The sequence below is a fragment of the Struthio camelus genome, unplaced genomic scaffold (assembly GCF_040807025.1).
Source record: "Struthio camelus isolate bStrCam1 unplaced genomic scaffold, bStrCam1.hap1 HAP1_SCAFFOLD_77, whole genome shotgun sequence".
NCBI classification, from domain to species: Eukaryota; Metazoa; Chordata; class Aves; order Struthioniformes; family Struthionidae; genus Struthio; species Struthio camelus.
Genome location: NW_027182600.1, coordinates 175,882 through 187,637, shown reverse-complemented (window position 1 = coordinate 187,637; position 11,756 = coordinate 175,882). Strand labels below are relative to the sequence as shown.

The following is an 11,756-nucleotide window of genomic DNA, read 5'->3' as shown; positions in this document are numbered from 1 at the left end:
TGAAGAGCAAAGAGTATGACCCAAGAGCATGAAAACCAACAAAAAAGGTACAGTTGAGGAAGAGAAAATGTAGAAGAGCATTAGGAAACTTGCAGCATGAGTATTGCAGAAGCATTTCGGGGACACTGCAGGTCAAGCTCCAAATGATAACCTGACCTGAGAGTATTAGAGGGTTGGAGACTCCACCTTGACCCTGACTGAAGCCCAGGTTTCCTTCAGGCTTTCATTTGCATTATGCCAGATAAAGCCATGCTAAGTGAAGCACTGGTCCTTTATAGCCATAGTATAGTAATCACTGCATGGGGCACCTTCATGAAACGCTTTCTGGGCCACAAAGAGCAGCATGCATTTGCTGTGCTAGGCCTGTAATATTATTACCATTGTGTGCCATACAGCGTTGCTACTAAACAGTTGTTGAGAGATGCTTGCCGTTTGCCCAGCTTTGCCTTGCTAAAAAGATTGCTTGTGCTGGTCACCTTTTCAGGAATCCTCTCTTCTGATCTGAGTATGACCAAGAGTATGGAAACAAACAAGAAAGGTGCAGCTGAGCAATAGAAACTGTAAGAGAGCGTTAGCACACTTGCAAAATGAGTATTGTAGAACCCTTACAGGTTCTACAGTAGTGTGTAGGACACTGCAGGTCAAGGAGAGGCTCAGCAGTGTCCTGTTGCAGCTGGATCTGGTCTATATTTTGGTAGGGGTAGGAATGTGAGGTGAGTAGAAGTTAGTGAATAGCTGGGCGGTGTCATAGCTGTACCGGTGTGACTACTGCAGGTTTGGAGTCTAAAGCCAAAGGATGGAGGAATATGCTCACTTTCGTGGAGTGCCTTGTGTGCACGCAGACTATCGGGAAAGAAAAGCTGAAGTGTTTCAGTGGTCAAAAAGTCATTCTTTCTTTACGTTCATTTGTGAATTTGTTGGAGGAGTATTCCACGTGAGTGTAAAACAGAGGGTCTGCTTTTTTACTGGATAATGAGCTGAGAGAGCGGCTCTGGGCTTGGATTAGAGGAGGCCTCTGATTGTGACCTTGGTTTTTGGAACTATTGTGATAACTTGCAAGAGGTCTCCACGATCTCCAGCCGTGATAGTCATCTGATCATTGGGCAACTAGGTCAGAGAATGACTTTCTGTGTAGTATGCAGAGCGAGTCTGTATTGACCATGTGAAAGGAGATGAGAGACGGTAACCCACAGTATGCGTCTCTGGACGCAATTTTCTGCCTTTCTTGGCTCTGGAGTTTAGAATGTTAGTACGCTTTCGAATAAGGGCCACACAAAATAATTGCTTTCTTCAAAGATGTAAAACGGTGTGAGGCAAGCTGGATTACTCTCGTCTGCTGTCTTGCTGGAACCTCTTTAGGCACGAGACACTAAGGTGCAAAGGGATTAACGTCAAGGAAATTAGGAAAAGGCACTGTCTTCTGTGATCAGAAGAGCTGACCCAACTCCTTGTTACCCAAGTGCCATCTATTCCTTCCAGGTTAAAGATTCCCCAGACAGTGGACCTGCTAGCTGTCGGGGAGCACAATGGAAAAAAAAAAAAAAGAAAAAAAAGGCAACCCTCCCCCGCAAATTGTTGACCACACATCTAGGGAGGACATAAAAGGAAAAGAAAGCCATTGAATAAAGTCTAGGGCTTTGTTTCCTGCAGTTTTTGTGCAGGACAAAAGGACTTTCAGAAGTCCCTTACAGTCAGAAAGCAGTTCTAGAGACAAAAGGTGTAGTCACCCTCTGGAGATTCATTGTAGATAACTGAGCGAGAAGCTCTCCCACTCCAAAAGGCCTGTCACAGAGTGAACATTTGGAACAAACTCTTCTCGGTTATTTAAGTCTGCGACGTCTTCTGGCAAGTTCTTATGGCCACTGCGCCTTGAAAATCCATGTGGAATGTTTTCCGAGAGTGTGGTGAAAGAAGCCCTGGGAAACTCCAGGACACAGTTTGCTTCAAGAGCATCGTGTGTGGAGTTTTCTTTTAGCCTGAGATGGATTGTCATGGATTTTCAGAATGTGTGTTAGTTTCCACTGAAAGAAATTCGTTGAGAGAGACTGAGCTAATACTCTTTTGGAAATTAATGTGTGTGGAGTATTAGAAGATGACAACTTGTAATGTGCCTCATCTGATGAAGTACAGCATTGATTTCCAGGAAATTTGAGGCAGAACGTGTTCAGTGTATGACGCTTTCTGGTCTTTTCAGTCTAACCCTTAACGATGAGATGCATAACAGGTGGAATTGGTGCAGAATTCATCGACATTCTACAGTCATCCTTTCTGAAGGCTTTTATCCTTTCAGTGGCTTGCAGTGGATTTCCTTTCCTTAAAGAATTAGCCAGTCGGAATATCTGGCCCTCCTCCACTCCACACAAAAGGAAGATGGCTTTCCACGGAGTCTGCATTGAGGAGCACCGTTCAGTGCAGAACTGCTAAGAACACACAGTGAAGATGGTGTTTTGTTGTACTTCAAGCCAGGGAGCTCACTAGCAGCATCTCTGGAAAGATGCCAAGATAGGAAGTTCCTCTACATTTTCCTTTTCTCTTTCTTCAGAATAGATGCTCCGGCTTGTCAGTATCGTGACAAGTGGGTTTTACTCTATAGCTGTTTTTTTAGAACAAGCAACCCTTTGGGTTCTGGTAATGTCTAATTGGCCCTTTGTAGCTGAACTACTATAAAAAGCACGGGGAAGGAACAACTTTGCGGATGATGTGGTTAACAGATACACAGAGCAAGAGATTAGAGGGAAAAATCCATGGCTTTTGCTGCTGTCACCTACACTGCAGGTGAAAGGGTTCAGATTCTCTCCAACACCCCAAAGCTGCTCTGGCCCCCTACAGAGAATTGCAGGTCAAGCAAAGGTGAGGTAATGTTTCCACTGCTCTGAGCTGACCTCTGTAGTTGAGTGCCAAACATTTCTCTTCATCTAGAGTACTCAAAGGGAGTTCTTGACGTTTCCCCCAGTTGCTCCTACAGCTGTTGCTAAGCCTGTGGCTTTCTGTGTAGCATCTGTAGTGTTTTTTTTTTCTACCAGGTGCATCTCAGTTAGCACGGATGATTTCACAGAGCAGTCTGCAGAGGCTCAGCAAGTAAATGGTTATGACATTTGTTTGTCTAGGAGGTTAGACCTCTCTCTTTGTATGTGGCCTAGCACCCATTGCTGGAGGATCTGTCTGCCTCAGAGCCTCTACTATCTCCGTCCCTGTGACACTCGTACTGTCGGAAGCAACGGGAGACATGCTCATCCGATGATGATCACAAGCCTCAGTTTATTTGCACATTTTCATGACTTATATAATAGAGTTAATTAGCTCATACATATTGCAACAGCCAAGCTCCTTATAGGTTGCTAACATTAGTTACTTATCATGCCCGACAGCCAGATGCGGTCAGCCTGTTTGTACCGGCATTTTTGCTGATACAAAACCTAGCCTCAACCCCACATCCGCTCAACCAGACACTTCCCCAAATCCACGCGACCCAGGCGCGTTTCACATTGCCTCCTGATACACAGTTACATCCAAGCAGTTCTTGCAGCCGTGTCTTCATGTCTCTCGTCACGTAGCCGACTTCCCAAAATACCTTCCACACGTCCCCCGCTTTCTTGTAGTAGGGCATAGTTAATCTGTACTTTAGCAAGTAAGCGCAAAAACAGCTTGCGAAGGTAGGAAACTAAGCAAGGTAATATCAGCAAAAGCAGCAGCAGCATAAGTCCTACATTTATGCCGTACATGAGCAAGGTTTTGAGCCAGGGGCCAATGCCAAGAGAAGTGAGCCAGCTGTCCAATGGGTTATTGAGGACCTTAATGTCCTTGGTGTGATCTTTGAGCCATTGCAGCTGTTTATGAACAGACTCAGAATTAGAGGATAGATTGAAGCAGCACATACCTTCGAACTCCGTACAACCATGGCCGTGTGCCAATAGCAAAAAATCAATGGCAGCTCTATTCTGGAGGACCTGATGTTGCAGGTTCTCCATATCTTGTGCCAATTCACTAAGGACCTGAGTCGTCACGTTGGATTGTTTCACCATCCAGCAAGCGAGTTTGCTGATAGTACGGAGTGCATGAGCAGTACCCACCCCGGGGACTATGGAGGCAAACAAATTAGCTGTGGGCACCCAGAGTTCGACTTGATCGCTGCAGTCGGGAGTAAGTGCAGATAGGGTTCTCTTTTCACGGTGAGTCTTGTTGAACAAGAGGTGTGACATCACGGTAACATTTGGCATGAAAAGGGTCAATTTTCCTAGGTAGCACGGGCCCCCGTGGGCATGCCTTGGGATTCCCTGCCAGGCCCGATCCCCACAAATTAAATAGGTATTACGAGGTAATGCTTTTGCACTGTCATTAGCCCAAACCTTTACATCTCTCGGTCCCCATCCGTAGGTTCTATAGGGACCGCACATGTATGTTTTATTCCAAAAGGGGTAGCTCCTGGGAGTAAGCCAAAACGTGGGATCGTCCACACCCCACCTAAAGTTGCCCAATTCAATGCATCCCGACTCATTTGCCGAACTATTTAGCATTCGGCTTCCCAGGAGCCTGATCTCCTGGGGGTCCCACGGTATAGTTTTGTTCAGAGCTGCCAAGAGTCTTGCTGTACATTCACTATCAGTAAGGTGGCCATCACATCGGCCGGTGGACAACATAGCAAAATCGGATACATTAAACCCAGGTATACCCACCAGGCATGTGCGAAAAGGGTCAGTAGCCGACGCTAAAGCCAGACAGAAGGAAGTGGTATGCGTTTTCGTAGCCCATGTTAGCCACACATTTGGAGGGGAAGCAAAGTAAAAGGCAGAGCTGGTAAGGCACAGTGTTATAAGGCAACAACCGCGAAGCCATATTGGCACTCTCCCCCTATTCGGACCCTTTAGCTGTTGGAGGGTCAGCTGCATCAGACACTGCCGTAGCGAAAGGATCGAGAGCAGGTTTCGTCCACTTCGCAGGTACCCACAACGGACCTGTCGGGGCAGAAACACAAAGATAGCCCCTTCCCCAAAACAGAACCTTTGCAGGCAATTGCCATAAGCCGGTTCGCGGATCCTTGTACCGGACCCAGATATTATTATGATCTCGGCTTCGAGGCACGGTGCCGGTGTGTATAAGAACGGGCGGATGACGCGCCTCGCCGAATACACATAGGTGGTTTAGGACGAAAAGGGTTTTCAGCAGTCGAGAATGTGGGTCAGCGATTCCCTCGTGATGCTTTAAATGTTGTTTCAGGGTATTGTGTGCCCGCTCCACGATAGCTTGCCCCGTAGGGGAGTGGGGAATGCCCGTAATGTGGCGAACCCCCCACGTTGCTAAAAACTTTTCAATTCTACGACTGGTGTACGCAGGCCCATTATCTGTTTTTAGTTGTTGCGGTACACCCATAACAGCAAAACAACCAAGTAAATGTCGTTCAACATGCAAGGCTCTCTCCCCCACCTGGGCTGTTGCCCAGATGAACTTACTATAGGTGTCAATAGACACATGCACATATTTTAGGCGCCCAAAAGTGGGGATGTGTGTGACATCCATTTGCCACAACTCATTCGAGGAGAGTCCTCTGGGATTGACCCCTAAACCTAAGCCGCAACCGCCATTGTGGTCACTGCAGATGGGACATGCGCGGACTATGCCGCGAGCCTCTGTATGCGTTATGCCAAACTCTCGGCAGAGACCTTTAGCATTCTGGTGAAATATGGAGTGAGTCTCCCTAGCCCAAGTGGTCTTGGCCACGGGGGCGGTTGCCGAGAGAGAGACCAATTTGTCTGCCCTGGCATTGCCCGCGCCAAGACCAATATTCCATTTGTGACTACGAACATGAATAATGCAATATGGGTGTTCCCTAAGTTTTACCGCTCGTCTTAGCTGATGTAAGAGCGCAAGGAGGCGTTCATTTTTGACATCCTTAACCAGGGCATCCTCGATGCGCTCAACCACACCAGCCACATAGAGTGAGTCAGTGACAATGTTAAGGGGCCCTAGCAAGTGTAGCAGTGCCCAAACCACAGCAGACAACTCCATGGTTTGGAGCGTATCTGCTGGTGTAGCATTGAGCAATGTTTGTTGCCAGACACTATTGTCCTGCCAGGTGACGGCGGCCCGACGCGATTTTCGCCCTGCGTCAGTATATACTGTTATAGCGTCCTTTATAGGGTTCTTCTCTCTCTTGGGGCATGTCATCCAGTTCCATTGTCCGATCCATTGTAATAATGGAGATTTAAAGCTATTAGTTTTAATCACGGAACCGGCACCAAGCAGTGCTTCTTGTAAATGTTCACTATTCTGCAAATACCATCGTAAGGAGTCTTTCGTTCGCATGGGTAGATATATCGTAGAAGGCTCACAACCTTGAACTTGTAAGATTCTTTCCCTTCCTCGTTTTATCAAATCTGCCAAAACCTCTACTTGTTGTACTAAGGTTTTAATCTGCTGTAAAGCAGGGGACACCCACTCGAGGATACCCAACTCTCCGGTGCCCCTTAGTTGCACTAGAGCCCCGATTAGGTATCGGTGCCCCAGCCATACAGCAAGATCAACCGGGACGGTAGCATTAAGGCGGTGTACATGTCCCACAAGCGCACGGTCTACAATCTGTTGTATAAGGTTTCTTTGATGCGGAGTGATGTTGAGTTTTGTCGTAGGGTCCGTGCCCCTCAGAAGCGGGCGGAGTCCCTCCAGCAATTCATTTGGGATGCCCACTATGGGCCGCAGCCACTGCAGGTCTCCCAAAAATTTCTGCGCATCATTAAGGGTCCGCAGCCGTGATTGTAATTGCAGCTTCTGAGGGGAAACAGTTTTATCAGTAAGTACCCAACCTAGGTACTTCCATGGTGATACTTGTTGAACCTTGTCTGGAGAGATCACCAGGTTAGAGCATTGCAACACCTGCTGAACATGCTCAATTTGGCTGTCAGAAAAAGGAGTAGCTTGGGCAAATAATATATCATCCATATAATGATATATTACGACATGTTTCCATTGCTCACGTAGAGGCTGCAATGCCGCAGCTACATACAGCTGACATAACGTAGGGCTATTACGCATGCCCTGTGGCAACACTGTCCATTCAAACCGTTGATCTGGACCCTCTCTGTTGAGGGAGGGCAAAGTGAACGCAAATCGCTTCCGATCCTGAGGGTGCAGGTCGATGGTAAAGAAGCAGTCCTTCAAATCGATGATCAGCAGGGACCAATGTTCAGGAATCATGGCTGGGTTAGGCAACCCGGGTTGTAAGGCACCCATGGGCTCCATTTGCTTGTTGATTTCCCTCAAATCATGTAGCAGTCGATATTTGCCCGATTTCTTCTTTATGACAAATATTGGGGAGTTCCATGGACTAGTGGAGAGACGTAAATGGCCTTGTTGGAATTGCTCGTTTACTAATTGATGAGCATGAAACAGACTTTCCCGTTTTAGTGGCCATTGCTTAACCCATACCGGTGTGTTGGTAGTCCAGGTAATGGGAATTGGGAAAGTCCAAGCAATGGCTAAAAGGCTAAAGGGTGTTCATTCGTGAGCACAACCCCTAATTGAGCGAGTATATCTCTGCCGATTAGGCACTGCACTGTTGGTGGTAGTTGTACCACAGAAAACACAGCAGAAACTTGTCGCCCCTCTAGTTTTACTTTCAATGTAGGTGTTCGTTGCGCAAACGTCATGCCCCCAACTCCGGTGACCGTAGTGTTTGATGGAAACAGGGGCCATCCCTGGGGCCACTGTGACGGGGCGATTATGCTAGAGTCTGCGCCAGTATCCAAAAGAGCCATAAGAGTCACTTGTTGATCATTATAGGCAAGTTCAACTTTATGTCTAGGTCGATCATTTAGAGTCAAGGTCAGGAGAGTCAGTCCCCCGGAGGAACCGAATCCTTGTCCCCCCCGGTCCTTGTTGGCTAACGAGGGTATTTCCTTTGTAAGTTGTTCCAACGGGATTAATTGAGCAATACGTTGTCCTTTGGTTATCCGTATGGGTGGAAAAGGAGTGTGCAGCATTATCATTATTTCTCCGGTATAATCAGCGTCAATGACGCCAGGTAGAACAAAGAGTCCCAACATTGATGCTGATGATCTGCCGAGCAACAATGCCCCCACAGACTTGTTTTGAATCATGACAGGACCGTACACCCCAGTAGGAATGCGATGGGGCTGAGTGGTCAGGAGGGTAACATCTACAGCGGATGCCAGGTCAAGTCCGAGACTCCCTCTCGTTGCTGGTCTGAGCTGGGAAGTTGTGTAACAGCTACTTGTGTCTGTGCGCGGCTGCTCCGACTCGCGCTCCCACTGAAGTTTCCCGAACGGCGACGACAAGCACCAATGTTGTGGCTGTCTGAACGACATCTAGCACACCAGACACCAGACGCGGTACATTCCTTCCGGACATGACCCGGGAGTCCGCAGCGGTAGCATTTCACTCGGGGGAAACTTCGCCCCACATTCTGCCGGGTGGCCACTGACGCTTGGAGAGGTGCAAGAGCTGCTAAGACCTGCGTCTGAGACGTCCTAGCCTGTTCCTGTAACCCGACACCTAGTTGCTTAATGGCTTCCACTACCAGGGCCTGGGGTCCAATAGGTACCTGGGCCAACCTTTCCAATGCCTCCTCAATCGTCCAATTGGCACTGAGGGTGCTCAGAATGTTACGAGTAGTAGTATTACAATTTTGTAGGGCGCACTGCTTCAGCAAGGCGCCCCGCATGTACTCAGGAACCCCAGCTCTCTCTATAGCTGCTGCAGCCTTATCGATAAAGGCTCCAAACGTCTCATCTCTACCTTGTTTAATGCCCATGTACACTGGTACACCACCGGGCTCCTTAACACGATCAATGGCACGGCGCACCAACTGCATCGCCTCCCGTAACTTATCGGGGCCCAGCAGGGCCTGCGCCTCGGTGCGGAGGAATGGGCCGATGCCCATAAGTTCCTCCACCGTCACGCCGTGTAAGGGGTCGCCCGGCTGTCGTTGGCAAGCCACCGACTCGTGAACCAAGCTCTGCCAATGGGCATTAAACAACAATTGTTGATGCTGAGTAAAAATCAACCGAATTATCCCTCTGCAATCCGCGGGCAGAAGTATCTGCGTGCTCCAAATGTAGTCAAGCATTTGCCTCACTGGTTCACTGTGGGCCCCAAACTGACTGACAGTCGCCCGCAATTGCGACAAAAGTTTCCAATCTAGGGCGGTTATCACTGCTTGCACGCCGCCCCCTGGAGCAGCCTGGAAGGCGACGGGGCAGGCAAGCTGCTCCGCCGCCTGCAGCACATCCGCGTCCCCCCGTTCCAGACTCTCCCTGGCGAGCGCAGCCCAGGCCTCCCGACGGTCCTTAGCCATGGCATCAGCCAAGTCGGCTTCTGCCCCCGGGGGCGGCTCCGGGGGAGGGGGGGCCGAAGCCGCATTCTCGTCAGGGGCCGAGCCCGCAGGAGCCGACTCGCCAGGAGGAGGAGAAGGAGGGGAGGGAGGGGGGGGAAGGGGAGGGGGCAAATAGACAGTAGATGTACTCGGGGGTAAGGGAATATCTCGTGGCCAATCCGTGCCATAAGTCTTATTTTTTTCATGTGCGGCAGAGACCTGCTCTGCCGCCCGCTGCTCAGCCTGGTACTGCAGCAACTCATTATGGACGGCCCTCCAGGTTTTACCCAACTTTTTGGCCAACTTATCTCCATCAATCGCAGCCTCCCAGAGCTTATCACCCAGCTTACGCCACTCGGACAACTCATGGACTGTATGAGGATTCAGAAAACAGCCCTGGGAGTGTCCGTAGGCCAGTAAACCAGGAAGCTCTTTTTGGAGGTCCAGCCCCTTAACTTGCCTCTTTTGCAGGAAGCTGGTAAAAAGGTTATACGCTGCTTGCCTCTGCATACCTGATTCACGTCAGCGCTGTTGCAGCTCTCCAAGGTCTCGGCAGCGCGTATCAGCCGGGTACGCCGATGCGAACGCCCGGGGCTCGACACAGTTTTCTTCGCTGTGTTTTAGCCGTCCTCGCTGCAAAGGACCTGCCCACCTCGTTGCTCCGCCGTGGATCACGTCGGGGTCACCATTTGTCGGAAGCAACGGGAGACATGCTCATCCGATGATGATCACAAGCCTCAGTTTATTTGCACATTTTCATGACTTATATAATAGAGTTAATTAGCTCATACATATTGCAACAGCCAAGCTCCTTATAGGTTGCTAACATTAGTTACTTATCATGCCCGACAGCCAGATGCGGTCAGCCTGTTTGTACCGGCATTTTTGCTGATACAAAACCTAGCCTCAACCCCACATCCGCTCAACCAGACACTTCCCCAAATCCACGCGACCCAGGCGCGTTTCACATTGCCTCCTGATACACAGTTACATCCAAGCAGTTCTTGCAGCCGTGTCTTCATGTCTCTCGTCACGTAGCCGACTTCCCAAAATACCTTCCACATCGTACTGCATTAGCCCCCTGCCCCCACTGCTTTACAGGGTGGGCGCTGAAGCACAGAAAGAGTGAGTCATTTGCTTAATACTAGAAGAAAGGCTGCAACAGATCAACCCATGATTGCCATTTTGTTCTCAAATCACAAGCCAGTGCCTTATCCCAGCTCTGTTACCGCAACTCTGTCATCCCACGCCTTAGCCCAACTCTCTGCAGTCGAGGCGCGAAGACTGAAATAACAGCTACTGAACAGCATGGAGCCCTTCTGTAAGCAACAAAGTAATAAAGCAGTCTGCGTAGAGTCCATTTTTCCCCACGGGCAAAGTCTGCTGATACCTCCAGGTCTCTCTGTGAGAACTCTTGTCAGACTCGGTGGCTGTGATGATGGTGACTGGGCCCCGTGGAGGCGCTCCTCCTCCTCCTCCTCGGAATTGAATACATTTTAATGAACAACTCATACCAAAAGGAGGGAAGCCTTAGAAAAGAGAAGGAACTATTGCCCGTGGTGCAAACTCTCTCTCCAAGCCTTCTATTCCTCTGCTCTGCTGGCCGTCATTGTCACGGTTGCAGGTGTGGAGTCGCGTCTGTAGTCTGGTCCCGTAATGACGGCTCTGCTGTCACTCCTTTTGCTATTCAATCTCCTCCTGCCCTCCTGTCTGTGTCTCCCTCTAGCCTCTTCAGTTCCGTTCAACCACTAACTTTGGAAGGTACATTTAAAATGTCACTGTACTTCATGTGGCTAAAACTAAGCTGTCTCTTGATTGGAAACGGACTGGAAGCCTGAGCAGCAAATAACAACGCGTTGCCAATAAGTTGCGTGGAAACCCCGTTCTTGTTTTGGCCAACTGACTAAGGTGGAGACACGTGGGTCGTCTAAGGCCATCTCAGGCAGTCAAGCGCAGCCACGTTAAAGTCGTACAGTCACTTGCTATCGCTACACAGGATTGCCTCCCAGTGCCTGGAGCCCGTTCTTAGAAGTTTTTCCAAGAGTTCTGTTTCTAGGTAATGTGACTAAGTCTCCTCCTTTATGAGTGTCGCCCTGTGGTTATGCTTCAGGAAAGACGCCCTGAGACTCACGCAGAGCTATACTGTACCATTTCTTTACAAATCCCCCTTGTCAATACTGAGAGTGGTTTGAGATGTTTTTCTCCATCATATTCTAAATGGGGCTTTTTTTCTTGTCTTGCAAGCGGGGAAAGGGACGCACTGCTTTTTTCAAGCTTTGCCTATTGTCAGGAGTTCAAATAACCAAGGAAGAAACTTTTTCCTGCTGACACGGCAAGGCGAGATAAAGAACGTGTAGAGCAGTAAAGTACAGTACTAAAGCTGTTCCACAATTTCCGTCGCTCACTCTTTCCATAACTGCAATAGCTGCAA

General features: G+C 49.0%; 1 long non-coding RNA gene across 1 annotated transcript; it reads right to left on the bottom strand.

The window, feature by feature from the left end:
- Positions 1 to 3,238: 3,238 nt before the first annotated feature.
- On the bottom strand, positions 3,239 to 10,395 carry LOC138064966 (uncharacterized). Its single transcript, XR_011138160.1, has 2 exons — positions 9,838 to 10,395; positions 3,239 to 4,952 (listed from the first exon to the last, which is right to left on the bottom strand). It is a non-coding gene; the product is annotated as an uncharacterized lncRNA (long non-coding RNA).
- Between the last annotated feature and the right edge of the window lie 1,361 nt (positions 10,396 to 11,756).